The sequence below is a fragment of the Engystomops pustulosus genome, chromosome 7 (assembly GCF_040894005.1).
Source record: "Engystomops pustulosus chromosome 7, aEngPut4.maternal, whole genome shotgun sequence".
NCBI lineage: Eukaryota > Metazoa > Chordata > Amphibia > Anura > Leptodactylidae > Engystomops > Engystomops pustulosus.
In genome coordinates, this window is record NC_092417.1 from 138914424 (window position 1) to 138941527 (window position 27104).

Below are 27104 nucleotides of genomic sequence, written 5' to 3' on the forward strand. Positions count from 1 at the left end.
CTCCTCATTTTCCTCCTTCTCCTCCTCTTTGTACAGTAAAGCAGAGGAAAATGGCTATTTTTTGACAGGGCCCACTGGCTCTTGCTATAGTACTTCATGCATTTAATTTTTCTGGAGGGCCACCTACCCGGTCCTCTGTTTGAAACAATTTTTGTGAGTGCCACATACAGGCACTCAATCTATTCCATTTTTCTGGAGGGCCACCTACCCGGTCCTCTGTTTTAAAAAATTTTTGGGACTGCCACATACAGGCACTCAATCTATTCCATTTTACTGGAGGGCCACCTACCTGCTCCTCTGGTTTGAAACATTTTTGGGACTGCCACATACAGGCACTCAATCTATTCCATTTTACTGCAGGGCCACCTACCTGCTCCTCTGGTTTGAACAATTTTTGGGACTGCCACATACAGGCACTCAATCTATTCCATTTTACTGGAGGGCCACCTACCTGCTCCTCTGGTTTGAAACATTTTTGGGACTGCCACATACAGGCACTCAATCTATTCCATTTTACTGGAGGGCCACCTACCTGCTCCTCTGGTTTGAAGAATTTTTGGGACTGCCACATACAGGCACTCAATCTATTCCATTTTACTGGAGGGCCACCTACCTGCTCCTCTGGTTTGAAACATTTTTGGGACTGCCACATACAGGCACTCAATCTATTCCATTTTACTGGAGGGCCACCTACCTGCTCCTCTGGTTTGAAACATTTTTGGGACTGCCACATACAGGCACTCAATCTATTCCATTTTACTGGAGGGCCACCTACCTGCTCCTCTGGTTTGAAGAATTTTTGGGACTGCCACATACAGGCACTCAATCTATTCCATTTTACTGGAGGGCCACCTACCTGCTCCTCTGGTTTGAAACATTTTTGGGACTGCCACATACAGGCACTCAATCTATTCCATTTTACTGGAGGGCCACCTACCTGCTCCTCTGGTTTGAAAAATGTTTGGGACTGCCACATACAGGCACTATCCAAATTAAATTGTCTCCATAGCAGCCTCCACACGTTGTCTCCATTGCTACCTCCAAAAGTCGTCCATATAGCTGCCTCCATACATCGTCCCTTTATCAAACGAGGTGTGTCAGGCAGAAATTTGGGTTGTTTTCATGGATTCCACATCAAAGTTGTTAACTTTGTCGCCACCCTGCTGTGTTATCCACAAAATATACTGGCAAACTTTTACCATTTAGGGATATTATTTCAGCGCTTCTTGCGCATCTGTTTACATTCCCCTCACCCGGCATATCCTAAACTTATAAGAACGCTACTACACTTGATCTTATACAAAAGGTTCTTAGAAGTGCTGTTTGGGGAGTAGCCTAGAGACAGGGGCTTGGATTGGCGAAAGCTCGCCTGGCAGCGGAGCGCCAGCTCCATGCGCATCATGCGCTTCTTGCGCATCTGTTTACATTCCCCTCACCCGCCATATCCCAAACTTATAAGAACGCTACTACACTTAACTTGGTGCAGGCTGGGACCGAGTCTGACCCTGGGGCTGCTCATATACTGGCGACGCAGAGAATTGCGGGGCCTACCTCGGTCCAGGTCTCAAAGGCCTACTATACCTCCTCCCACCCCTCCTCCACCTCCTCCTCCTCCGAATTACCATCCGTGGGCATGGCGCCATCAGTCGGTAGCTCTAGGCACAGCAGCAGTGCCGTCGCTAAGCGACAGCAGGCGGTGCTGAAACTGCTGAGCCTAGGCGATAAAAGGCACACCGCCCAAGAGCTATTACAGGGCATTCCACATCAAAGTTGTTAACTTTGTCGCCACCCTGCTGTGTAATCCACAAAATATACTGGCAAACTTTTACCATTTAGGGATATTATTTCAGCGCTTCTTGCGCATCTGTTTACATTCCCCTCACCCGGCATATCCTAAACTTATAAGAACGCTACTACACTTGATCTTATACAAAAGGTTCTTAGAAGTGCTGTTTGGGGAGTAGCCTAGAAACAGGGGCTTGGATTGGCGAAAGCTCGCCTGGCTGCAGAGCGCCAGCTCCATCACAAGATCCAACTAACATAGTTGCAGCACCTTTAATCTACTACTAGTTCACTGCCTCCATAATAATAATAATCTTTATTTATATAGCGTCATCATATTCTGCAGCGCTTTACAAATCATAGGAAACAAATACAAATGTAATGTAACAGAGCACAACATTTGTATGGAACAACAGGAGTGAGGTCCCTGCTCGCCAGAGCTTACGGTTTATGAAGATGATGGGGTAACACGAGGTAAAAGAATATTTAATGGTCAAGCCATTCTTCTTAGGGAATAGAAAAAAATATAATAAATGGAATTGCTGTCGCTTGAAACACTCAGCCGTCATCTTATATACCAGGTCCAGGGTGAATGGGACTGCAGAGAAGTCTGGTGCCTGTTGGTTGCTGGATAACAGATGGGAGGACGACACAGGACGGGTTAGTAGAAGAGTTAAAACTTCATGCAGTTAATGAGTGTTATAGGCTTGCCTAAAGAAATGGGTTTTAAGAGCACGTTTGAAACTTTGGAGGTTAGGTATTAGTCTGATAGTCCGGGGCAGAGCATTCCATAGAATTGGTGCAGCTCTAGAGAAGTCTTGGAGACGCGAGTGGGAGGTCCGCACTAGGGTAGAGGTTAATCTAAGATCACTGGCGGATCTAAGAGCACGGGTTGGGCGATAGACTGAGATAAGAGAGGAGAGGTAGGGGGGTGCAGCATTATACAGAGCTTTATGGATGAGGGTTATTATTATTTTAAACTATTCGAAAGGAGACTGGCAGCAAGTGCAGCGACTGGCATGAACTGTAAGCATACATGGTCCCCTTATCAAACGAGCTGTGTCAGGCAGAATTTGGGGTTGTTTTCATGGCTTCCATGTTAACTTTGTCGCCACCCTGCTGTGTAATCCACAAAATATACTGGCAAACTTTTATCATGTAGCGATATTATTTGAGCGCTTCTTGCTCACCTCCTTTGGTTCCTCTCTGCCACCCATTGGTTTGAAGCCTGAGTCCATTTAGGGTATGTCGCCATGCCACTCTCTAGCCTGCCGCTGCTGCCGCTGCCTCTGCATGCCGTCCCCTATAGTGTCAGGGTCAATTATTGGATGTTTTAGATGCTATCTAGCTTCATTCTGTCACTCTGTCATGGCCATGCTGTTGCCCATAATTTTGGCATAATGGTGCGATTAGGCAGCCTCAGAGGCATCCATGCATGCTGCCCCTGCTGTTTCCGGTCCATTTCCGTGGTGTTTCCATCCTTTTCTGAGGTTCCCAGGTGTTTGGCCAAGCTTCCCTGTGCAGAGCCTTGGTCCCCTTGAAAAATGCTCGAGTCTCCCATTGACTTCAATGGGGTTCGTTATTCGAGACGAGCACTCGAGCATCGGGAAAAGTTCGTCTCGAATAACGAGTACCCGAGCATTTTAGTGTTCGCTCATCTCTAGTGGTATTCTAAAAGTTTAGCGAAATATTGAGAGGTAACTCAGGAGCAGTTTGAAAGATCTAGAAGTTGATTGTCCAATGACACAGAAGGGCTGGGATGAACATGTCCTGTGAAAAATGGACATACTAAAGAAGAGTTATGTCAAATGTCGACATTTTTGATAACATTATATTAGAAAAGCGGTTACATTGCAAAACCCTATGATTTGGACGCTATGATTTTTTTCCTTCCCGGCAGGAAACCCATATAAGCTACCATCGTGTGATCTCTGTTGTTTTGGACAGCAGTACTCACCCTGTTTCCAACATCATACGCAATTTGATCAAGGTCATCGCGTTGCCAAGGCTTGTCATGGAACTAATGCCTCCCCGTGCCCACAAACTGTAAGGTTCCATGGTGTAACGGTTAGCACTCTGGACTTTGAATCCAGCGATCCGAGTTCAAATCTCGGTGGAACTTTTAAGAAATTCCTTCAGCCAAAGATTGTTTTCATGACTTTTGGGGCAGAGATTGAGTTCAAAATCAAGACCTTTATTTCATGACCCCAAACATGCTGATAAAAGGTTCAAAAGGGACACTCTTCTGCACGTCTATGGTTTTCCCAATGAAACCATCAGTTTACTTCTTAGTGCAGCCAGAAGACTCCCATTCAAACAGAGTGCTTGGGGAACAATCAACCCTGATCTAGGATGTTAAGCTGTGTAGCAAAGGGAATGAAACCCATGCATCTGGCTTCCTGCATGTAGTAGTCGTGGCCGAGTGGTTAAGGCGATGGACTTGAAATCCATTGGGGTCTCCCCGCGCAGGTTCAAATCCTGCCGACTACGTCTAAGTTTTCTGTCCTTAGAGCATAGCATTGCTAGACTAAATCTTTCTCTTTGAACCCCTCTGTCCAGCGTGCAAGTTTCCAGAGATGAGAAAGTACAATCCCTTTTGCAAAAAGCTATGAAGTAGCTTTTGACTTGCAAAATGTGTAGCGCCTTCCGAATGATAAGCTTTAAATGTCTGCCTGTATATAGCTTTAGGGGTCTTTTTTAATTTCTACCCCATTACCAGGCAAAGGATACAGTAATGTGATTATAAGACAGATTCGGAGATGATTTTAAGACAACCCTTGTCGTATGACCACAGCACCTTTAGAAAGCCTATAGAACAAGATTTTTACAAAATTGGTCGTCCTAGTGAAAAATAAGCTTTTCCAAATGTTAATTGTTTGAAATTGAAACATGTTTTCTGATTTCATGTCCTTAAACATTTCATCATTTTGTGTGGCTTTTGTTCCCCTTCTTTCTTGACAGGAAGCTACTGTGAACACATAAGACAATTCCCTTCACCCCTTGCAATTGAAGAAGACAGTTACCTCCCACCACTTTCATATTGTTCTCCAACTGGACCATAAACTTTTCTGGCAACTATGCTTTTGCCTGCCATCTCAGAGGTTTAAGGTTCCAAAAGCTGGGGGTGGTATTCTAAAAGTTTAGCGAAATATTGAGAGGTAACTCAGGAGCAGTTTGAAAGATCTAGAAGTTGATTGTCCAATGACACAGAAGGGCTGGGATGAACATGTCCTGTGAAAAATGGACATACTAAAGAAGAGTCATGTCAAATGTTGACATTTTTGATAACATTATATTAGAAAAGCGGTTACATTGCAAAACCCTATGATTTGGACGCTATGATTTTTTTCCTTCCCGGCAGGAAACCCATATAAGCTACCATCGTGTGATCTCTGTTGTTTTGGACAGCAGTACTCACCCTGTTTCCAACATCATACGCAATTTGATCAAGTTCATCGCGTTGCCAAGGCTTGTCATGGAACTAATGCCTCCCCGTGCCCACAGACTGTAAGGTTCCATGGTGTAACGGTTAGCACTCTGGCCTTTGAATCCAGCAATCCGAGTTCAAATCTCGGTGGAACCTTTAAGAAATTCCTTCAGCCAAAGATTGTTTTCATGACTTTTGGGGCAGAGATTGAGTTAAAAATCAAGACCTTTATTTCATGACCCCAAACATGCTGATAAAAGGTTCAAAAGGGACACTCTTCTGCACGTCTATGGTTTTCCCAATGAAACCATCAGTTTACTTCTTAGTGCAGCCAGAAGACTCCCATTCAAACAGAGTGCTTGGGGAACAATCAACCCTGATCTAGGATGTTAAGCTGTGTAGCAAAGGGAATGAAACCCATGCATCTGGCTTCCTGCATGTAGTAGTCGTGGCCGAGTGGTTAAGGCGATGGACTTGAAATCCATTGGGGTCTCCCCGCGCAGGTTCAAATCCTGCTGACTACGTCTAAGTATTCTGTCCTTAGAGCATAGCATTGCTAGACTAAATCTTTCTCTTTGAACCCCTCTGTCCAGCGTGCAAGTTTCCAGAGATGAGAAAGTACAATCCCTTTTGCAAAAAGCTATGAAGTAGCTTTTGACTTGCAAAATGTGTAGCGCCTTCCGAATGATAAGCTTTAAATGTCTGCCTGTATATAGCTTTAGGGGTCTTTTTTAATTTCTACCCCATTACCAGGCAAAGGATACAGTAATGTGATTATAAGACAGATTCGGAGATGATTTTAAGACAACCCTTGTCGTATGACCACAGCACCTTTAGAAAGCCTATAGAACAAGATTTTTACAAAATTGGTCATCCTAGTGAAAAATAAGCTTTTCCAAATGTTAATTGTTTGAAATTGAAACATGTTTTCTGATTTCATGTCCTTAAACATTTCATCATTTTGTGTGGCTTTTGTTCCCCTTCTTTCTTGACAGGAAGGTACTGTATACACATAAGACAATTCCCTTCACCCCTTGCAATTGAAGAAGACAGTTACCTCCCACCACTTTCATATTGTTCTCCAACTGGGCCATAAACTTTTCTGGCAACTATGCTTTTGCCTGCCATCTCAGAGGTTTAAGGTTCCAAAAGCTGGGGGTGGTATTCTAAAAGTTTAGCGAAATATTGAGAGGTAACTCAGGAGCAGTTTGAAAGATCTAGAAGTTGATTGTCCAATGACACAGAAGGGCTGGGATGAACATGTCCTGTGAAAAATGGACATACTAAAGAAGAGTTATGTCAAATGTCGACATTTTTGATAACATTATATTAGAAAAGCGGTTACATTGCAAAACCCTATGATTTGGACGCTATGATTTTTTTCCTTCCCGGCAGGAAACCCATATAAGCTACCATCGTGTGATCTCTGTTGTTTTGGACAGCAGTACTCACCCTGTTTCCAACATCATACGCAATTTGATCAAGGTCATTGCGTTGCCAAGGCTTGTCATAGAACTAATGCCTCCCCGTGCCCACAAACTGTAAGGTTCCATGGTGTAACGGTTAGCACTCTGGACTTTGAATCCAGCGATCCGAGTTCAAATCTCGGTGGAACTTTTAAGAAATTCCTTCAGCCAAAGATTGTTTTCATGACTTTTGGGGCAGAGATTGAGTTCAAAATCAAGACCTTTATTTCATGACCCCAAACATGCTGATAAAAGGTTCAAAAGGGACACTCTTCTGCACGTCTATGGTTTTCCCAATGAAACCATCAGTTTACTTCTTAGTGCAGCCAGAAGACTCCCATTCAAACAGAGTGCTTGGGGAACAATCAACCCTGATCTAGGATGTTAAGCTGTGTAGCAAAGGGAATGAAACCCATGCATCTGAATTCCTGCATGTAGTAGCTGGGCCGAGTGGTTAAGGCGATGGACTTGAAATCCATTGGGGTCTCCCCGCGCAGGTTCAAATCCTGCCGACTACGTCTAAGTTTTCTGTCCTTAGAGCATAGCATTGCTAGACTAAATCTTTCTCTTTGAGCCCCTCTGTCCAGCGTGCAAGTTTCCAGAGATGAGAAAGTACAATCCCTTTTGCAAAAAGCTATGAAGTAGCTTTTGACTTGCAAAATGTGTAGCGCCTTCCGAATGATAAGCTTAAAATGTCTGCCTGTATATAGCTTTAGGGGTCTTTTTTAATTTCTACCCCATTACCAGGCAAAGGATACAGTAATGTGATTATAAGACAGATTCGGAGATGATTTTAAGACAACCCTTGTCGTATGACCACAGCACCTTTAGAAAGCCTATAGAACAAGATTTTTACAAAATTGGTCGTCCTAGTGAAAAATAAGCTTTTCCAAATGTTAATTGTTTGAAATTGAAACATGTTTTCTGATTTCATGTCCTTAAACATTTCATCATTTTGTGTGGCTTTTGTTCCCCTTCTTTCTTGACAGGAAGCTACTGTGAACACATAAGACAATTCCCTTCACCCCTTGCAATTGAAGAAGACAGTTACCTCCCACCACTTTCATATTGTTCTCCAACTGGGCCATAAACTTTTCTGGCAACTATGCTTTTGCCTGCCATCTCAGAGGTTTAAGGTTCCAAAAGCTGGGGGTGGTATTCTAAAAGTTTAGCGAAATATTGAGAGGTAACTCAGGAGCAGTTTGAAAGATCTAGAAGTTGATTGTCCAATGACACAGAAGGGCTGGGATGAACATGTCCTGTGAAAAATGGACATACTAAAGAAGAGTCATATCAAATGTTGACATTTTTGATAACATTATATTAGAAAAGCGGTTACATTGCAAAACCCTATGATTTGGACGCTATGATTTTTTTCCTTCCCGGCAGGAAACCCATATAAGCTACCATCGTGTGATCTCTGTTGTTTTGGACAGCAGTACTCACCCTGTTTCCAACATCATACGCAATTTGATCAAGGTCATCGCGTTGCCAAGGCTTGTCATGGAACTAATGCCTCCCCGTGCCCACAGACTGTAAGGTTCCATGGTGTAACGGTTAGCACTCTGGACTTTGAATCCAGCGATCCGAGTTCAAATCTCGGTGGAACCTTTAAAAAATTCCTTCAGCCAAAGATTGTTTTCATGACTTTTGGGGCAGAGATTGAGTTAAAAATCAAGACCTTTATTTCATGACCCCAAACATGCTGATAAAAGGTTCAAAAGGGACACTCTTCTGCACGTCTATGGTTTTCCCAATGAAACCATCAGTTTACTTCTTAGTGCAGCCAGAAGACTCCCATTCAAACAGAGTGCTTGGGGAACAATCAACCCTGATCTAGGATGTTAAGCTGTGTAGCAAAGGGAATGAAACCCATGCATCTGGCTTCCTGCATGTAGTAGTCGTGGCCGAGTGGTTAAGGCGATGGACTTGAAATCCATTGGGGTCTCCCCGCGCAGGTTCAAATCCTGCCGACTAAGTCTAAGTTTTCTGTCCTTAGAGCATAGCATTGCTAGACTAAATCTTTCTCTTTGAACCCCTCTGTCCAGCGTGCAAGTTTCCAGAGATGAGAAAGTACAATCCCTTTTGCAAAAAGCTATGAAGTAGCTTTTGACTTGCAAAATGTGTAGCGCCTTCCGAATGATAAGCTTTAAATGTCTGCCTGTATATAGCTTTAGGGGTCTTTTTTAATTTCTACCCCATTACCAGGCAAAGGATACAGTAATGTGATTATAAGACAGATTCGGAGATGATTTTAAGACAACCCTTGTCGTATGACCACAGCACCTTTAGAAAGCCTATAGAACAAGATTTTTACAAAATTGGTCATCCTAGTGAAAAATAAGCTTTTCCAAATGTTAATTGTTTGAAATTGAAACATGTTTTCTGATTTCATGTCCTTAAACATTTCATCATTTTGTGTGGCTTTTGTTCCCCTTCTTTCTTGACAGGAAGGTACTGTATACACATAAGACAATTCCCTTCACCCCTTGCAATTGAAGAAGACAGTTACCTCCCACCACTTTCATATTGTTCTCCAACTGGGCCATAAACTTTTCTGGCAACTATGCTTTTGCCTGCCATCTCAGAGGTTTAAGGTTCCAAAAGCTGGGGGTGGTATTCTAAAAGTTTAGCGAAATATTGAGAGGTAACTCAGGAGCAGTTTGAAAGATCTAGAAGTTGATTGTCCAATGACACAGAAGGGCTGGGATGAACATGTCCTGTGAAAAATGGACATACTAAAGAAGAGTTATGTCAAATGTCGACATTTTTGATAACATTATATTAGAAAAGCGGTTACATTGCAAAACCCTATGATTTGGACGCTATGATTTTTTTCCTTCCCGGCAGGAAACCCATATAAGCTACCATCGTGTGATCTCTGTTGTTTTGGACAGCAGTACTCACCCTGTTTCCAACATCATACGCAATTTGATCAAGGTCATTGCGTTGCCAAGGCTTGTCATGGAACTAATGCCTCCCCATGCCCACAGACAGTAAGGTTCCATGGTGTAACGGTTAGCACTCTGGACTTTGAATCCAGCGATCCGAGTTCAAATCTCGGTGGAACCTTTAAGAAATTCCTTCAGCCAAAGATTGTTTTCATGACTTTTGGGGCAGAGATTGAGTTAAAAATCAAGACCTTTATTTCATGACCCCAAACATGCTGATAAAAGGTTCAAAAGGGACACTCTTCTGCACGTCTATGGTTTTCCCAATGAAACCATCAGTTTACTTCTTAGTGCAGCCAGAAGACTCCCATTCAAACAGAGTGCTTGGGGAACAATCAACCCTGATCTAGGATGTTAAGCTGTGTAGCAAAGGGAATGAAACCCATGCATCTGGCTTCCTGCATGTAGTAGTCGTGGCCGAGTGGTTAAGGCGATGGACTTGAAATCCATTGGGGTCTCCCCGTGCAGGTTCAAATCCTGCCGACTACGTCTAAGTTTTCTGTCCTTAGAGCATAGCATTGCTAGACTAAATCTTTCTCTTTGAACCCCTCTGTCCAGCGTGCAAGTTTCCAGAGATGAGAAAGTACAATCCCTTTTGCAAAAAGCTATGAAGTAGCTTTTGACTTGCAAAATGTGTAGCGCCTTCCGAATGATAAGCTTTAAATGTCTGCCTGTATATAGCTTTAGGGGTCTTTTTTAATTTCTACCCCATTACCAGGCAAAGGATACAGTAATGTGATTATAAGACAGATTCGGAGATGATTTTAAGACAACCCTTGTCGTATGACCACAGCACCTTTAGAAAGCCTATAGAACAAGATTTTTACAAAATTGGTCATCCTAGTGAAAAATAAGCTTTTCCAAATGTTAATTGTTTGAAATTGAAACATGTTTTCTGATTTCATGTCCTTAAACATTTCATCATTTTGTGTGGCTTTTGTTCCCCTTCTTTCTTGACAGGAAGCTACTGTGAACACATAAGACAATTCCCTTCACCCCTTGCAATTGAAGAAGACAGTTACCTCCCACCACTTTCATATTGTTCTCCAACTGGGCCATAAACTTTTCTGGCAACTATGCTTTTGCCTGCCATCTCAGAGGTTTAAGGTTCCAAAAGCTGGGGGTGGTATTCTAAAAGTTTAGCGAAATATTGAGAGGTAACTCAGGAGCAGTTTGAAAGATCTAGAAGTTGATTGTCCAATGACACAGAAGGGCTGGGATGAACATGTCCTGTGAAAAATGGACATACTAAAGAAGAGTTATGTCAAATGTCGACATTTTTGATAACATTATATTAGAAAAGCGGTTACATTGCAAAACCCTATGATTTGGACGCTATGATTTTTTTCCTTCCCGGCAGGAAACCCATATAAGCTACCATCGTGTGATCTCTGTTGTTTTGGACAGCAGTACTCACCCTGTTTCCAACATCATACGCAATTTGATCAAGGTCATCGCGTTGCCAAGGCTTGTCATGGAACTAATGCCTCCCCGTGCCCACAAACTGTAAGGTTCCATGGTGTAACGGTTAGCACTCTGGACTTTGAATCCAGCGATCCGAGTTCAAATCTCGGTGGAACTTTTAAGAAATTCCTTCAGCCATAGATTGTTTTCATGACTTTTGGGGCAAAGATTGAGTTCAAAATCAAGACCTTTATTTCATGACCCCAAACATGCTGATAAAAGGTTCAAAAGGGACACTCTTCTGCACGTCTATGGTTTTCCCAATGAAACCATCAGTTTACTTCTTAGTGCAGCCAGAAGACTCCCATTCAAACAGAGTGCTTGGGGAACAATCAACCCTGATCTAGGATGTTAAGCTGTGTAGCAAAGGGAATGAAACCCATGCATCTGGCTTCCTGCATGTAGTAGTCGTGGCCGAGTGGTTAAGGCGATGGACTTGAAATCCATTGGGGTCTCCCCGCGCAGGTTCAAATCCTGCCGACTACATCTAAGTTTTCTGTCCTTAGAGCATAGCATTGCTAGACTAAATCTTTCTCTTTGAACCCCTCTGTCCAGCGTGCAAGTTTCCAGAGATGAGAAAGTACAATCCCTTTTGCAAAAAGCTATGAAGAAGCTTTTGACTTGCAAAATGTGTAGCGCCTTCCGAATGATAAGCTTTAAATGTCTGCCTGTATATAGCTTTAGGGGTCTTTTTTAATTTCTACCCCATTACCAGGCAAAGGATACAGTAATGTGATTATAAGACAGATTCGGAGATGATTTTAAGACAACCCTTGTCGTATGACCACAGCACCTTTAGAAAGCCTATAGAACAAGATTTTTACAAAATTGGTCGTCCTAGTGAAAAATAAGCTTTTCCAAATGTTAATTGTTTGAAATTGAAACATGTTTTCTGATTTCATGTCCTTAAACATTTCATCATTTTGTGTGGCTTTTGTTCCCCTTCTTTCTTGACAGGAAGCTACTGTGAACACATAAGACAATTCCCTTCACCCCTTGCAATTGAAGAAGACAGTTACCTCCCACCACTTTCATATTGTTCTCCAACTGGGCCATAAACTTTTCTGCCAACTATGCTTTTGCCTGCCATCTCAGAGGTTTAAGGTTCCAAAAGCTGGGGGTGGTATTCTAAAAGTTTAGCGAAATATTGAGAGGTAACTCAGGAGCAGTTTGAAAGATCTAGAAGTTGATTGTCCAATGACACAGAAGGGCTGGGATGAACATGTCCTGTGAAAAATGGACATACTAAAGAAGAGTCATATCAAATGTTGACATTTTTGATAACATTATATTAGAAAAGCGGTTACATTGCAAAACCCTATGATTTGGACGCTATGATTTTTTTCCTTCCCGGCAGGAAACCCATATAAGCTACCATCGTGTGATCTCTGTTGTTTTGGACAGCAGTACTCACCCTGTTTCCAACATCATACGCAATTTGATCAAGGTCATCGCGTTGCCAAGGTTTGTCATGGAACTAATGCCTCCCCGTGCCCACAGACTGTAAGGTTCCATGGTGTAACGGTTAGCACTCTGGACTTTGAATCCAGCTATCCGAGTTCAAATCTCGGTGGAACCTTTAAGAAATTCCTTCAGCCAAAGATTGTTTTCATGACTTTTGGGGCAGAGATTGAGTTAAAAATCAAGACCTTTATTTCATGACCCCAAACATGCTGATAAAAGGTTCAAAAGGGACACTCTTCTGCACGTCTATGGTTTTCCCAATGAAACCATCAGTTTACTTCTTAGTGCAGCCAGAAGACTCCCATTCAAACAGAGTGCTTGGGGAACAATCAACCCTGATCTAGGATGTTAAGCTGTGTAGCAAAGGGAATGAAACCCATGCATCTGGCTTCCTGCATGTAGTAGTAGTGGCCGAGTGGTTAAGGCGTTGGACTTGAAATCCATTGGGGTCTCCCCGCGCAGGTTCAAATCCTGCCAACTACATCTAAGTTTTCTGTCCTTAGAGCATAGCATTGCTAGACTAAATCTTTCTCTTTGAACCCCTCTGTCCAGCGTGCAAGTTTCCAGAGATGAGAAAGTACAATCCCTTTTGCAAAAAGCTATGAAGAAGCTTTTGACTTGCAAAATGTGTAGCGCCTTCCGAATGATAAGCTTTAAATGTCTGCCTGTATATAGCTTTAGGGGTCTTTTTTAATTTCTACCCCATTACCAGGCAAAGGATACAGTAATGTGATTATAAGACAGATTCGGAGATGATTTTAAGACAACCCTTGTCGTATGACCACAGCACCTTTAGAAAGCCTATAGAACAAGATTTTTACAAAATTGGTCGTCCTAGTGAAAAATAAGCTTTTCCAAATGTTAATTGTTTGAAATTGAAACATGTTTTCTGATTTCATGTCCTTAAACATTTCATCATTTTGTGTGGCTTTTGTTCCCCTTCTTTCTTGACAGGAAGCTACTGTGAACACATAAGACAATTCCCTTCACCCCTTGCAATTGAAGAAGACAGTTACCTCCCACCACTTTCATATTGTTCTCCAACTGGGCCATAAACTTTTCTGGCAACTATGCTTTTGCCTGCCATCTCAGAGGTTTAAGGTTCCAAAAGCTGGGGGTGGTATTCTAAAAGTTTAGCGAAATATTGAGAGGTAACTCAGGAGCAGTTTGAAAGATCTAGAAGTTGATTGTCCAATGACACAGAAGGGCTGGGATGAACATGTCCTGTGAAAAATGGACATACTAAAGAAGAGTCATATCAAATGTTGACATTTTTGATAACATTATATTAGAAAAGCGGTTACATTGCAAAACCCTATGATTTGGACGCTATGATTTTTTTCCTTCCCGGCAGGAAACCCATATAAGCTACCATCGTGTGATCTCTGTTGTTTTGGACAGCAGTACTCACCCTGTTTCCAACATCATACGCAATTTGATCAAGGTCATCGCGTTGCCAAGGCTTGTCATGGAACTAATGCCTCCCCGTACCCACAGACTGTAAGGTTCCATGGTGTAACGGTTAGCACTCTGGACTTTGAATCCAGCGATCCGAGTTCAAATCTCGGTGGAACCTTTAAGAAATTCCTTCAGCCAAAGATTGTTTTCATGACTTTTGGGGCAGAGATTGAGTTAAAAATCAAGACCTTTATTTCATGACCCCAAACATGCTGATAAAAGGTTCAAAAGGGACACTCTTCTGCACGTCTATGGTTTTCCCAATGAAACCATCAGTTTACTTCTTAGTGCAGCCAGAAGACTCCCATTCAAACAGAGTGCTTGGGGAACAATCAACCCTGATCTAGGATGTTAAGCTGTGTAGCAAAGGGAATGAAACCCATGCATCTGGCTTCCTGCATGTAGTAGTCGTGGCCGAGTGGTTAAGGCGATGGACTTGAAATCCATTGGGGTCTCCCCGCGCAGGTTCAAATCCTGCCGACTACGTCTAAGTTTTCTGTCCTTAGAGCATAGCATTGCTAGACTAAATCTTTCTCTTTGAACCCCTCTGTCCAGCGTGCAAGTTTCCAGAGATGAGAAAGTACAATCCCTTTTGCAAAAAGCTATGAAGTAGCTTTTGACTTGCAAAATGTGTAGCGCCTTCCGAATGATAAGCTTTAAATGTCTGCCTGTATATAGCTTTAGGGGTCTTTTTTAATTTCTACCCCATTACCAGGCAAGGGATACAGTAATGTGATTATAAGACAGATTCGGAGATGATTTTAAGACAACCCTTGTCGTATGACCACAGCACCTTTAGAAAGCCTATAGAACAAGATTTTTACAAAATTGGTCATCCTAGTGAAAAATAAGCTTTTCCAAATGTTAATTGTTTGAAATTGAAACATGTTTTCTGATTTCATGTCCTTAAACATTTCATCATTTGTGTGGCTTTTGTTCCCCTTCTTTCTTGACAGGAAGGTACTGTATACACATAAGACAATTCCCTTCACCCCTTGCAATTGAAGAAGACAGTTACCTCCCACCACTTTCATATTGTTCTCCAACTGGGCCATAAACTTTTCTGGCAACTATGCTTTTGCCTGCCATCTCAGAGGTTTAAGGTTCCAAAAGCTGGGGGTGGATTCTAAAAGTTTAGCGAAATATTGAGAGGTAACTCAGGAGCAGTTTGAAAGATCTAGAAGTTGATTGTCCAATGACACAGAAGGGCTGGGATGAACATGTCCTGTGAAAAATGGACATACTAAAGAAGAGTTATGTCAAATGTCGACATTTTTGATAACATTATATTAGAAAAGCGGTTACATTGCAAAACCCTATGATTTGGACGCTATGATTTTTTTCCTTCCCGGCAGGAAACCCATATAAGCTACCATCGTGTGATCTCTGTTGTTTTGGACAGCAGTACTCACCCTGTTTCCAACATCATACGCAATTTGATCAAGGTCATCGCGTTGCCAAGGCTTGTCATGGAACTAATGCCTCCCCGTGCCCACAAACTGTAAGGTTCCATGGTGTAACGGTTAGCACTCTGGACTTTGAATCCAGCGATCCGAGTTCAAATCTCGGTGGAACTTTTAAGAAATTCCTTCAGCCAAAGATTGTTTTCATGACTTTTGGGGCAGAGATTGAGTTCAAAATCAAGACCTTTATTTCATGACCCCAAACATGCTGATAAAAGGTTCAAAAGGGACACTCTTCTGCACGTCTATGGTTTTCCCAATGAAACCATCAGTTTACTTCTTAGTGCAGCCAGAAGACTCCCATTCAAACAGAGTGCTTGGGGAACAATCAACCCTGATCTAGGATGTTAAGCTGTGTAGCAAAGGGAATGAAACCCATGCATCTGGCTTCCTGCATGTAGTAGTCGTGGCCGAGTGGTTAAGGCGATGGACTTTAAATCCATTGGGGTCTCCCTGCGCAGGTTCAAATCCTGCCGACTACGTCTAAGTTTTCTGTCCTTAGAGCATAGCATTGCTAGACTAAATCTTTCTCTTTGAACCCCTCTGTCCAGCGTGCAAGTTTCCAGAGATGAGAAAGTACAATCCCTTTTGCAAAAAGCTATGAAGTAGCTTTTGACTTGCAAAATGTGTAGCGCCTTCCGAATGATAAGCTTTAAATGTCTGCCTGTATATAGCTTTAGGGGTCTTTTTTAATTTCTACCCCATTACCAGGCAAAGGATACAGTAATGTGATTATAAGACAGATTCGGAGATGATTTTAAGACAACCCTTGTCGTATGACCACAGCACCTTTAGAAAGCCTATAGAACAAGATTTTTACAAAATTGGTCGTCCTAGTGAAAAATAAGCTTTTCCAAATGTTAATTGTTTGAAATTGAAACATGTTTTCTGATTTCATGTCCTTAAACATTTCATCATTTTGTGTGGCTTTTGTTCCCCTTCTTTCTTGACAGGAAGCTACTGTGAACACATAAGACAAATCCCTTCACCCCTTGCAATTTAAGAAGACAGTTACCTCCCACCACTTTCATATTGTTCTCCAACTGGGCCATAAACTTTTCTGGCAACTATGCTTTTGCCTGCCATCTCAGAGGTTTAAGGTTCCAAAAGCTGGGGGTGGTATTCTAAAAGTTTAGCGAAATATTGAGAGGTAACTCAGGAGCAGTTTGAAAGATCTAGAAGTTGATTGTCCAATGACACAGAAGGGCTGGGATGAACATGTCCTGTGAAAAATGGACATACTAAAGAAGAGTCATGTCAAATGTTGACATTTTTGATAACATTATATTAGAAAAGCGGTTACATTGCAAAACCCTATGATTTGGACGCTATGATTTTTTTCCTTCCCGGCAGGAAACCCATATAAGCTACCATCGTGTGATCTCTGTTGTTTTGGACAGCAGTACTCACCCTGTTTCCAACATCATACGCAATTTGATCAAGGTCATTGCGTTGCCAAGGCTTGTCATGGAACTAATGCCTCCCCATGCCCACAGACGGTAAGGTTCCATGGTGTAACGGTTAGCACTCTGGACTTTGAATCCAGCGATCTGAGTTCAAATCTCGGTGGAACCTTTAAGAAATTCCTTCAGCCAAAGATTGTTTTCATGACTTTTGGGGCAGAGATTGAGTTAAAAATCAAGACCTTTATTTCATGACCCCAAACATGCTGATAAAAGGTTCAAAAGGGACACTCTTCTGCACGTCTATGGTTTTCCCAATGAAACCATCAGTTTACTTCTTAGTGCAGCCAGAAGACTCCCATTCAAACAGAGTGCTTGGGGAACAATCAACCCTGATCTAGGATGTTAAGCTGTGTAGCAAAGGGAATGAAACCCATGCATCTGGCTTCCTGCATGTAGTAGTCGTGGCCGAGTGGTTAAGGCGATGGACTTGAAATCCATTGGGGTCTCCCCGTGTAGGTTCAAATCCTGCCGACTACGTCTAAGTTTTCTGTCCTTAGAGCATAGCATTGCTAGACTAAATCTTTCTCTTTGAACCCCTCTGTCCAGCGTGCAAGTTTCCAGAGATGAGAAAGTACAATCCCTTTTGCAAAAAGCTATGAAGTAGCTTTTGACTTGCAAAATGTGTAGCGCCTTCCGAATGATAAGCTTTAAATGTCTGCCTGTATATAGCTTTAGGGGTCTTTTTTAATTTCTACCCCATTACCAGGCAAAGGATACAGTAATGTGATTATAAGACAGATTCGGAGATGATTTTAAGACAACCCTTGTCGTATGACCACAGCACCTTTAGAAAGCCTATAGAACAAGATTTTTACAAAATTGGTCATCCTAGTGAAAAATAAGCTTTTCCAAATGTTAATTGTTTGAAATTGAAACATGTTTTCTGATTTCATGTCCTTAAACATTTCATCATTTTGTGTGGCTTTTGTTCCCCTTCTTTCTTGACAGGAAGCTACTGTGAACACATAAGACAATTCCCTTCACCCCTTGCAATTGAAGAAGACAGTTACCTCCCACCACTTTCATATTGTTCTCCAACTGGGCCATAAACTTTTCTGGCAACTATGCTTTTGCCTGCCATCTCAGAGGTTTAAGGTTCCAAAAGCTGGGGGTGGTATTCTAAAAGTTTAGCGAAATATTGAGAGGTAACTCAGGAGCAGTTTGAAAGATCTAGAAGTTGATTGTCCAATGACACAGAAGGGCTGGGATGAACATGTCCTGTGAAAAATGGACATACTAAAGAAGAGTTATGTCAAATGTCGACATTTTTGATAACATTATATTAGAAAAGCGGTTACATTGCAAAACCCTATGATTTGGACGCTATGATTATTTTCCTTCCCGGCAGGAAACCCATATAAGCTACCATCGTGTGATCTCTGTTGTTTTGGACAGCAGTACTCACCCTGTTTCCAACATCATACGCAATTTGATCAAGGTCATCGCGTTGCCAAGGCTTGTCATGGAACTAATGCCTCCCCGTGCCCACAAACTGTAAGGTTCCATGGTGTAACGGTTAGCACTCTGGACTTTGAATCCAGCGATCCGAGTTCAAATCTCGGTGGAACTTTTAAGAAATTCCTTCAGCCAAAGATTGTTTTCATGACTTTTGGGGCAGAGATTGAGTTCAAAATCAAGACCTTTATTTCATGACCCCAAACATGCTGATAAAAGGTTCAAAAGGGACACTCTTCTGCACGTCTATGGTTTTCCCAATGAAACCATCAGTTTACTTCTTAGTGCAGCCAGAAGACTCCCATTCAAACAGAGTGCTTGGGGAACAATCAACCCTGATCTAGGATGTTAAGCTGTGTAGCAAAGGGAATGAAACCCATGCATCTGGCTTCCTGCATGTAGTAGTCGTGGCCGAGTGGTTAAGGCGATGGACTTGAAATCCATTGGGGTCTCCCCGCGCAGGTTCAAATCCTGCCGACTACGTCTAAGTTTTCTGTCCTTAGAGCATAGCATTGCTAGACTAAATCTTTCTCTTTGAACCCCTCTGTCCAGCGTGCAAGTTTCCAGAGATGAGAAAGTACAATCCCTTTTGCAAAAAGCTATGAAGTAGCTTTTGACTTGCAAAATGTGTAGCGCCTTCCGAATGATAAGCTTTAAATGTCTGCCTGTATATAGCTTTAGGGGTCTTTTTTAATTTCTACCCCATTACCAGGCAAAGGATACAGTAATGTGATTATAAGACAGATTCGGAGATGATTTTAAGACAACCCTTGTCGTATGACCACAGCACCTTTAGAAAGCCTATAGAACAAGATTTTTACAAAATTGGTCGTCCTAGTGAAAAATAAGCTTTTCCAAATGTTAATTGTTTGAAATTGAAACATGTTTTCTGATTTCATGTCCTTAAACATTTCATCATTTTGTGTGGCTTTTGTTCCCCTTCTTTCTTGACAGGAAGCTACTGTGAACACATAAGACAAATCCCTTCACCCCTTGCAATTTAAGAAGACAGTTACCTCCCACCACTTTCATATTGTTCTCCAACTGGGCCATAAACTTTTCTGGCAACTATGCTTTTGCCTGCCATCTCAGAGGTTTAAGGTTCCAAAAGCTGGGGGTGGTATTCTAAAAGTTTAGCGAAATATTGAGAGGTAACTCAGGAGCAGTTTGAAAGATCTAGAAGTTGATTGTCCAATGACACAGAAGGGCTGGGATGAACATGTCCTGTGAAAAATGGACATACTAAAGAAGAGTCATGTCAAATGTTGACATTTTTGATAACATTATATTAGAAAAGCGGTTACATTGCAAAACCCTATGATTTGGACGCTATGATTTTTTTCCTTCCCGGCAGGAAACCCATATAAGCTACCATCGTGTGATCTCTGTTGTTTTGGACAGCAGTACTCACCCTGTTTCCAACATCATACGCAATTTGATCAAGGTCATTGCGTTGCCAAGGTTTGTCATGGAACTAATGCCTCCCCATGCCCACAGACGGTAAGGTTCCATGGTGTAACGGTTAGCACTCTGGACTTTGAATCCAGCGATCCGAGTTCAAATCTCAGTGGAACCTTTAAGAAATTCCTTCAGCCAAAGATTGTTTTCATGACTTTTGGGGCAGAGATTGAGTTAAAAATCAAGACCTTTATTTCATGACCCCAAACATGCTGATAAAAGGTTCAAAAGGGACACTCTTCTGCACGTCTATGGTTTTCCCAATGAAACCATCAGTTTACTTCTTAGTGCAGCCAGAAGACTCCCATTCAAACAGAGTGCTTGGGGAACAATCAACCCTGATCTAGGATGTTAAGCTGTGTAGCAAAGGGAATGAAACCCATGCATCTGGCTTCCTGCATGTAGTAGTCGTGGCCGAGTGGTTAAGGCGATGGACTTGAAATCCATTGGGGTCTCCCCGTGCAGGTTCAAATCCTGCCGACTACGTCTAAGTTTTCTGTCCTTAGAGCATAGCATTGCTAGACTAAATCTTTCTCTTTGAACCCCTCTGTCCAGCGTGCAAGTTTCCAGAGATGAGAAAGTACAATCCCTTTTGCAAAAAGCTATGAAGTAGCTTTTGACTTGCAAAATGTGTAGCGCCTTCCGAATGATAAGCTTTAAATGTCTGCCTGTATATAGCTTTAGGGGTCTTTTTTAATTTCTACCCCATTACCAGGCAAAGGATACAGTAATGTGATTATAAGACAGATTCGGAGATGATTTTAAGACAACCCTTGTCGTATGACCACAGCACCTTTAGAAAGCCTATAGAACAAGATTTTTACAAAATTGGTCATCCTAGTGAAAAATAAGCTTTTCCAAATGTTAATTGTTTGAAATTGAAACATGTTTTCTGATTTCATGTCCTTAAACATTTCATCATTTTGTGTGGCTTTTGTTCCCCTTCTTTCTTGACAGGAAGGTACTGTATACACATAAGACAATTCCCTTCACCCCTTGCAATTGAAGAAGACAGTTACCTCCCACCACTTTCATATTGTTCTCCAACTGGGCCATAAACTTTTCTGGCAACTATGCTTTTGCCTGCCATCTCAGAGGTTTAAGGTTCCAAAAGCTGGGGGTGGTATTCTAAAAGTTTAGCGAAATATTGAGAGGTAACTCAGGAGCAGTTTGAAAGATCTAGAAGTTGATTGTCCAATGACACAGAAGGGCTGGGATGAACATGTCCTGTGAAAAATGGACATACTAAAGAAGAGTTATGTCAAATGTCGACATTTTTGATAACATTATATTAGAAAAGCGGTTACATTGCAAAACCCTATGATTTGGACGCTATGATTTTTTTCCTTCCCGGCAGGAAACCCATATAAGCTACCATCGTGTGATCTCTGTTGTTTTGGACAGCAGTACTCACCCTGTTTCCAACATCATACGCAATTTGATCAAGGTCATCGCGTTGCCAAGGCTTGTCATGGAACTAATGCCTCCCCGTGCCCACAAACTGTAAGGTTCCATGGTGTAACGGTTAGCACTCTGGACTTTGAATCCAGCGATCCGAGTTCAAATCTCGGTGGAACTTTTAAGAAATTCCTTCAGCCAAAGATTGTTTTCATGACTTTTGGGGCAAAGATTGAGTTCAAAATCAAGACCTTTATTTCATGACCCCAAACATGCTGATAAAAGGTTCAAAAGGGACACTCTTCTGCACGTCTATGGTTTTCCCAATGAAACCATCAGTTTACTTCTTAGTGCAGCCAGAAGACTCCCATTCAAACAGAGTGCTTGGGGAACAATCAACCCTGATCTAGGATGTTAAGCTGTGTAGCAAAGGGAATGAAACCCATGCATCTGGCTTCCTGCATGTAGTAGTCGTGGCCGAGTGGTTAAGGCGATGGACTTGAAATCCATTGGGGTCTCCCCGCGCAGGTTCAAATCCTGCCGACTACGTCTAAGTTTTCTGTCCTTAGAGCATAGCATTGCTAGACTAAATCTTTCTCTTTGAACCCCTCTGTCCAGCGTGCAAGTTTCCAGAGATGAGAAAGTACAATCCCTTTTGCAAAAATCTATGAAGTAGCTTTTGACTTGCAAAATGTGTAGCGCCTTCCGAATGATAAGCTTTAAATGTCTGCCTGTATATAGCTTTAGGGGTCTTTTTTAATTTCTACCCCATTACCAGGCAAAGGATACAGTAATGTGATTATAAGACAGATTCGGAGATGATTTTAAGACAACCCTTGTCGTATGACCACAGCACCTTTAGAAAGCCTATAGAACAAGATTTTTACAAAATTGGTCGTCCTAGTGAAAAATAAGCTTTTCCAAATGTTAATTGTTTGAAATTGAAACATGTTTTCTGATTTCATGTCCTTAAACATTTCATCATTTTGTGTGGCTTTTGTTCCCCTTCTTTCTTGACAGGAAGCTACTGTGAACACATAAGACAATTCCCTTCACCCCTTGCAATTTAAGAAGACAGTTACCTCCCACCACTTTCATATTGTTCTCCAACTGGGCCATAAACTTTTCTGGCAACTATACTTTTGCCTGCCATCTCAGAGGTTTAAGGTTCCAAAAGCTGGGGGTGGTATTCTAAAAGTTTAGCGAAATATTGAGAGGTAACTCAGGAGCAGTTTGAAAGATCTAGAAGTTGATTGTCCAATGACACAGAAGGGCTGGGATGAACATGTCCTGTGAAAAATGGACATACTAAAGAAGAGTCATGTCAAATGTCGACATTTTTGATAACATTATATTAGAAAAGCGGTTACATTGCAAAACCCTATGATTTGGACGCTATGATTTTTTTCCTTCCCGGCAGGAAACCCATATAAGCTACCATCGTGTGATCTCTGTTGTTTTGGACAGCAGTACTCACCCTGTTTCCAACATCATACGCAATTTGATCAAGGTCATCGCGTTGCCAAGGCTTGTCATGGAACTAATGCCTCCCCGTGCACACAGACTGCAAGGTTCCATGGTGTAACGGTTAGCTCTCTGGACTTTGAATCCAGCGATCCGAGTTCAAATCTTGGTGGAACCTTTAAGAAATTCCTTCAGCCAAAGATTGTTTTCATGACTTTTGGGGCAGAGATTGAGTTAAAAATCAAGACCTTTATTTCATGACCCCAAACATGCTGATAAAAGGTTCAAAAGGGACACTCTTCTGCACGTCTATGGTTTTCCCAATGAAACCATCAGTTTACTTCTTAGTGCAGCCAGAAGACTCCCATTCAAACAGAGTGCTTGGGGAACAATCAACCCTGATCTAGGATGTTAAGCTGTGTAGCAAAGGGAATGAAACCCATGCATCTGGCTTCCTGCATGTAGTAGTCGTGGCCGAGTGGTTAAGGCGATGGACTTGAAATCCATTGGGGTCTCCCCGCACAGGTTCAAATCCTGCCGACTACGTCTAAGTTTTCTGTCCTTAGAGCATAGCATTGCTAGACTAAATCTTTCTCTTTGAACCCCTCTGTCCAGCGTGCAAGTTTCCAGAGATGAGAAAGTACAATCCCTTTTGCAAAAAGCTATGAAGTAGCTTTTGACTTGCAAAATGTGTAGCGCCTTCCGAATGATAAGCTTTAAATGTCTGCCTGTATATAGCTTTAGGGGTCTTTTTTAATTTCTACCCCATTACCAGGCAAAGGATACAGTAATGTGATTATAAGACAGATTCGGAGATGATTTTAAGACAACCCTTGTCGTATGACCACAGCACCTTTAGAAAGCCTATAGAACAAGATTTTTACAAAATTGGTCGTCCTAGTGAAAAATAAGCTTTTCCAAATGTTAATTGTTTGAAATTGAAACATGTTTTCTGATTTCATGTCCTTAAACATTTCATCATTTTGTGTGGCTTTTGTTCCCCTTCTTTCTTGACAGGAAGCTACTGTGAACACATAAGACAATTCCCTTCACCCCTTGCAATTTAAGAAGACAGTTACCTCCCACCACTTTCATATTGTTCTCCAACTGGGCCATAAACTTTTCTGGCAACTATGCTTTTGCCTGCCATCTCAGAGGTTTAAGGTTCCAAAAGCTGGGGGTGGTATTCTAAAAGTTTAGCGAAATATTGAGAGGTAACTCAGGAGCAGTTTGAAAGATCTAGAAGTTGATTGTCCAATGACACAGAAGGGCTGGGATGAACATGTCCTGTGAAAAATGGACATACTATAGAAGAGTCATGTCAAATGTCGACATTTTTGATAACATTATATTAGAAAAGCGGTTACATTGCAAAACCCTATGATTTGGACGCTATGATTTTTTTCCTTCCCGGCAGGAAACCCATATAAGCTACCATCGTGTGATCTCTGTTGTTTTGGACAGCAGTACTCACCCTGTTTCCAACATCATCCGCAATTTGATCAAGGTCATCGCGTTGCCAAGGCTTGTCATGGAACTATTGCCTCCCCGTGCACACAGACTGTAAGGTTCCATGGTGTAACGGTTAGCACTCTGGACTTTGAATCCAGCGATCCGAGTTCGAATCTCGGTGGAACCTTTAAGAAATTCCTTCAGCCAAAGATTGTTTTCATGACTTTTGGGGCAGAGATTGAGTTAAAAATCAAGACCTTTATTTCATGACCCCAAACATGCTGATAAAAGGTTCAAAAGGGACACTCTTCTGCACGTCTATGGTTTTCCCAATGAAACCATCAGTTTACTTCTTAGTGCAGCCAGAAGACTCCCATTTAAACAGAGTGCTTGGGGAACAATCAACCCTGATCTAGGATGTTAAGCTGTGTAGCAAAGGGAATGAAACCCATGCATCTGGCTTCATGCATGTAGTAGTCGTGGCCGAGTGGTTAAGGCGATGGACTTGAAATCCATTGGGGTCTCCCTGCGCAGGTTCAAGTCCTGTCGACTACGTCTAAGTTTTCTGTCCTTAGAGCATAGCATTGCTAGACTAAATCTTTCTCTTTGAACCCCTCTGTCCAGCGTGCAAGTTTCCAGAGATGAGAAAGTACAATGCCTTTTGCAAAAAGCTATGAAGTAGCTTTTGACTTGCAAAATGTGTAGCGCCTTCCGAATGATAAGCTTTAAATGTCTGCCTGTATATAGCTTTAGGGGTCTTTTTTAATTTCTACCCCATTACCAGGCAAAGGATACAGTAATGTGATTATAAGACAGATTCGGAGATGATTTTAAGACAACCCTTGTCGTATGACCACAGCACCTTTAGAAAGCCTATAGAACAAGATTTTTACAAAATTGGTCGTCCTAGTGAAAAATAAGCTTTTCCAAATGTTAATTGTTTGAAATTGAAACATGTTTTCTGATTTCATGTCCTTAAACATTTCATCATTTTGTGTGGCTTTTGTTCCCCTTCTTTCTTGACAGGAAGCTACTGTGAACACATTAGACAATTCCCTTCACCCCTTGCAATTTAAGAAGACAGTTACCTCCTACCACTTTCATATTGTTCTCCAACTGGGCCATAAACTTTTCTGCCAGCTATGCTTTTGCCTGCCATCTCAGAGGTTTAAGGTTCCAAAAGCTGGGGGTGGTATTCTAAAAGTTTAGCGAAATATTGAGAGGTAACTCAGGAGCAGTTTGAAAGATCTAGAAGTTGATTGTCCAATGACACAGAAGGGCTGGGATGAACATGTCCTGTGAAAAATGGACATACTAAAGAAGAGTCATGTCAAATGTTGACATTTTTGATAACATTATATTAGAAAAGCGGTTACATTGCAAAACCCTATGATTTGGACGCTATGATTTTTTTCCTTCCCGGCAGGAAACCCATATAAGCTACCATCGTGTGATCTCTGTTGTTTTGGACAGCAGTACTCACCCTGTTTCCAACATCATATGCAATTTGATCAAGGTCATCGCGTTGCCAAGGCTTGTTATGGAACTAATGCCTCCCCGTGCCTACAGACTGTAAGGTTCCATGGTGTATCGGTTAGCACTCTGGACTTTGAATCCAGCTATCCGAGTTCAAATCTCGGTGGAACCTTTAAGAAATTCCTTCAGCCAAAGATTGTTTTCATGACTTTTGGGGCAGAGATTGAGTTAAAAATCAAGACCTTTATTTCATGACCCCAAACATGCTGATAAAAGGTTCAAAAGGGACACTCTTCTGCACGTCTATGGTATTCCCAATGAAACCATCAGTTTACTTCTTAGTGCAGCCAGAAGACTCCCATTCAAACAGAGTGCTTGGGGAACAATCAACCCTCATCTAGGATGTTAAGCTGTGTAGCAAAGGGAATGAAACCCATGCATCTAGCTTCCTGCATGTAGTAGTCGTGGCCGAGTGGTTAAGGCGATGGACTTGAAATCCATTGGGGTCTCCCCGCGCAGGTTCAAATCCTGCCGACTACGTCTAAGTTTTCTGTCCTTAGAGCATAGCATTGCTAGACTAAATCTTTCTCTTTGAACCCCTCTGTCCAGCGTGCAAGTTTCCAGAGATGAGAAAGTACAATCCCTTTTGCAAAAAGCTATGAAGTAGCTTTTGACTTGCAAAATGTGTAGCGCCTTCCGAATGATAAGCTTTAAATGTCTGCCTGTATATAGCTTTAGGGGTCTTTTTTAATTTCTACCCCATTACCAGGCAAAGGATACAGTAATGTGATTATAAGACAGATTCGGAGATGATTTTAAGACAACCCTTGTCGTATGACCACAGCACCTTTAGAAAGCCTATAGAACAAGATTTTTACAAAATTGGTCGTCCTAGTGAAAAATAAGCTTTTCCAAATGTTAATTGTTTGAAATTGAAACATGTTTTCTGATTTCATGTCCTTAAACATTTCATCATTTTGTGTGGCTTTTGTTCCCCTTCTTTCTTGACAGGAAGCTACTGTGAACACATAAGACAAATCCCTTCACCCCTTGCAATTTAAGAAGACAGTTACCTCCCACCACTTTCATATTGTTCTCCAACTGGGCCATAAACTTTTCTGCCAACTATGCTTTTGCCTGCCATCTCAGAGGTTTAAGGTTCCAAAAGCTGGGGGTGGTATTCTAAAAGTTTAGCGAAATATTGAGAGGTAACTCAGGAGCAGTTTGAAAGATCTAGAAGTTGATTGTCCAATGACACAGAAGGGCTGGGATGAACATGTCCTGTGAAAAATGGACATACTAAAGAAGAGTCATGTCAAATGTTGACATTTTTGATAACATTATATTAGAAAAGCGGTTACATTGCAAAACCCTATGATTTGGACGCTATGATTTTTTTCCTTCCTGGCAGGAAACCCATATAAGCTACCATCGTGTGATCTCTGTTGTTTTGGACAGCA

The 27104-nt window shown here is 41.8% G+C and overlaps 30 non-coding genes across 30 annotated transcripts; all 30 read left to right on the forward strand.

Annotated features, from left to right (window-relative positions):
* The first annotated feature begins 3832 nt into the window (after positions 1-3832).
* TRNAQ-UUG (transfer RNA glutamine (anticodon UUG)) lies at positions 3833-3904 on the forward strand. The gene has a single exon. It is a non-coding gene; the product is annotated as a tRNA-Gln (tRNA).
* Positions 3905-4190: 286 nt separating this feature from the next.
* On the forward strand, positions 4191-4272 carry TRNAS-UGA (transfer RNA serine (anticodon UGA)). The gene has a single exon. It is a non-coding gene; the product is annotated as a tRNA-Ser (tRNA).
* Positions 4273-5293: 1021 nt separating this feature from the next.
* TRNAQ-UUG (transfer RNA glutamine (anticodon UUG)) lies at positions 5294-5365 on the forward strand. The gene has a single exon. It is a non-coding gene; the product is annotated as a tRNA-Gln (tRNA).
* A 286-nt stretch (positions 5366-5651) lies between these two features.
* On the forward strand, positions 5652-5733 carry TRNAS-UGA (transfer RNA serine (anticodon UGA)). The gene has a single exon. It is a non-coding gene; the product is annotated as a tRNA-Ser (tRNA).
* Positions 5734-6754: 1021 nt separating this feature from the next.
* Positions 6755-6826, forward strand: TRNAQ-UUG (transfer RNA glutamine (anticodon UUG)). The gene has a single exon. It is a non-coding gene; the product is annotated as a tRNA-Gln (tRNA).
* A 283-nt stretch (positions 6827-7109) lies between these two features.
* On the forward strand, positions 7110-7193 carry TRNAS-UGA (transfer RNA serine (anticodon UGA)). Its single transcript has one exon. It is a non-coding gene; the product is annotated as a tRNA-Ser (tRNA).
* A 1021-nt stretch (positions 7194-8214) lies between these two features.
* Positions 8215-8286, forward strand: TRNAQ-UUG (transfer RNA glutamine (anticodon UUG)). The gene has a single exon. It is a non-coding gene; the product is annotated as a tRNA-Gln (tRNA).
* A 286-nt stretch (positions 8287-8572) lies between these two features.
* Positions 8573-8654, forward strand: TRNAS-UGA (transfer RNA serine (anticodon UGA)). Its single transcript has one exon. It is a non-coding gene; the product is annotated as a tRNA-Ser (tRNA).
* A 1021-nt stretch (positions 8655-9675) lies between these two features.
* Positions 9676-9747, forward strand: TRNAQ-UUG (transfer RNA glutamine (anticodon UUG)). The gene has a single exon. It is a non-coding gene; the product is annotated as a tRNA-Gln (tRNA).
* Positions 9748-10033: 286 nt separating this feature from the next.
* Positions 10034-10115, forward strand: TRNAS-UGA (transfer RNA serine (anticodon UGA)). The gene has a single exon. It is a non-coding gene; the product is annotated as a tRNA-Ser (tRNA).
* Positions 10116-11136: 1021 nt separating this feature from the next.
* Positions 11137-11208, forward strand: TRNAQ-UUG (transfer RNA glutamine (anticodon UUG)). The gene has a single exon. It is a non-coding gene; the product is annotated as a tRNA-Gln (tRNA).
* A 286-nt stretch (positions 11209-11494) lies between these two features.
* TRNAS-UGA (transfer RNA serine (anticodon UGA)) lies at positions 11495-11576 on the forward strand. Its single transcript has one exon. It is a non-coding gene; the product is annotated as a tRNA-Ser (tRNA).
* A 1021-nt stretch (positions 11577-12597) lies between these two features.
* On the forward strand, positions 12598-12669 carry TRNAQ-UUG (transfer RNA glutamine (anticodon UUG)). Its single transcript has one exon. It is a non-coding gene; the product is annotated as a tRNA-Gln (tRNA).
* A 286-nt stretch (positions 12670-12955) lies between these two features.
* Positions 12956-13037, forward strand: TRNAS-UGA (transfer RNA serine (anticodon UGA)). Its single transcript has one exon. It is a non-coding gene; the product is annotated as a tRNA-Ser (tRNA).
* Positions 13038-14058: 1021 nt separating this feature from the next.
* Positions 14059-14130, forward strand: TRNAQ-UUG (transfer RNA glutamine (anticodon UUG)). Its single transcript has one exon. It is a non-coding gene; the product is annotated as a tRNA-Gln (tRNA).
* Positions 14131-14416: 286 nt separating this feature from the next.
* On the forward strand, positions 14417-14498 carry TRNAS-UGA (transfer RNA serine (anticodon UGA)). The gene has a single exon. It is a non-coding gene; the product is annotated as a tRNA-Ser (tRNA).
* A 1019-nt stretch (positions 14499-15517) lies between these two features.
* TRNAQ-UUG (transfer RNA glutamine (anticodon UUG)) lies at positions 15518-15589 on the forward strand. Its single transcript has one exon. It is a non-coding gene; the product is annotated as a tRNA-Gln (tRNA).
* A 1389-nt stretch (positions 15590-16978) lies between these two features.
* TRNAQ-UUG (transfer RNA glutamine (anticodon UUG)) lies at positions 16979-17050 on the forward strand. Its single transcript has one exon. It is a non-coding gene; the product is annotated as a tRNA-Gln (tRNA).
* A 286-nt stretch (positions 17051-17336) lies between these two features.
* TRNAS-UGA (transfer RNA serine (anticodon UGA)) lies at positions 17337-17418 on the forward strand. The gene has a single exon. It is a non-coding gene; the product is annotated as a tRNA-Ser (tRNA).
* A 1021-nt stretch (positions 17419-18439) lies between these two features.
* TRNAQ-UUG (transfer RNA glutamine (anticodon UUG)) lies at positions 18440-18511 on the forward strand. The gene has a single exon. It is a non-coding gene; the product is annotated as a tRNA-Gln (tRNA).
* A 286-nt stretch (positions 18512-18797) lies between these two features.
* TRNAS-UGA (transfer RNA serine (anticodon UGA)) lies at positions 18798-18879 on the forward strand. The gene has a single exon. It is a non-coding gene; the product is annotated as a tRNA-Ser (tRNA).
* Positions 18880-19900: 1021 nt separating this feature from the next.
* Positions 19901-19972, forward strand: TRNAQ-UUG (transfer RNA glutamine (anticodon UUG)). Its single transcript has one exon. It is a non-coding gene; the product is annotated as a tRNA-Gln (tRNA).
* Positions 19973-20258: 286 nt separating this feature from the next.
* Positions 20259-20340, forward strand: TRNAS-UGA (transfer RNA serine (anticodon UGA)). Its single transcript has one exon. It is a non-coding gene; the product is annotated as a tRNA-Ser (tRNA).
* Positions 20341-21361: 1021 nt separating this feature from the next.
* On the forward strand, positions 21362-21433 carry TRNAQ-UUG (transfer RNA glutamine (anticodon UUG)). Its single transcript has one exon. It is a non-coding gene; the product is annotated as a tRNA-Gln (tRNA).
* A 286-nt stretch (positions 21434-21719) lies between these two features.
* Positions 21720-21801, forward strand: TRNAS-UGA (transfer RNA serine (anticodon UGA)). Its single transcript has one exon. It is a non-coding gene; the product is annotated as a tRNA-Ser (tRNA).
* A 1379-nt stretch (positions 21802-23180) lies between these two features.
* Positions 23181-23262, forward strand: TRNAS-UGA (transfer RNA serine (anticodon UGA)). Its single transcript has one exon. It is a non-coding gene; the product is annotated as a tRNA-Ser (tRNA).
* A 1021-nt stretch (positions 23263-24283) lies between these two features.
* TRNAQ-UUG (transfer RNA glutamine (anticodon UUG)) lies at positions 24284-24355 on the forward strand. Its single transcript has one exon. It is a non-coding gene; the product is annotated as a tRNA-Gln (tRNA).
* Positions 24356-24641: 286 nt separating this feature from the next.
* Positions 24642-24723, forward strand: TRNAS-UGA (transfer RNA serine (anticodon UGA)). Its single transcript has one exon. It is a non-coding gene; the product is annotated as a tRNA-Ser (tRNA).
* Positions 24724-25744: 1021 nt separating this feature from the next.
* Positions 25745-25816, forward strand: TRNAQ-UUG (transfer RNA glutamine (anticodon UUG)). The gene has a single exon. It is a non-coding gene; the product is annotated as a tRNA-Gln (tRNA).
* A 286-nt stretch (positions 25817-26102) lies between these two features.
* On the forward strand, positions 26103-26184 carry TRNAS-UGA (transfer RNA serine (anticodon UGA)). Its single transcript has one exon. It is a non-coding gene; the product is annotated as a tRNA-Ser (tRNA).
* Positions 26185-27104: the final 920 nt, after the last annotated feature.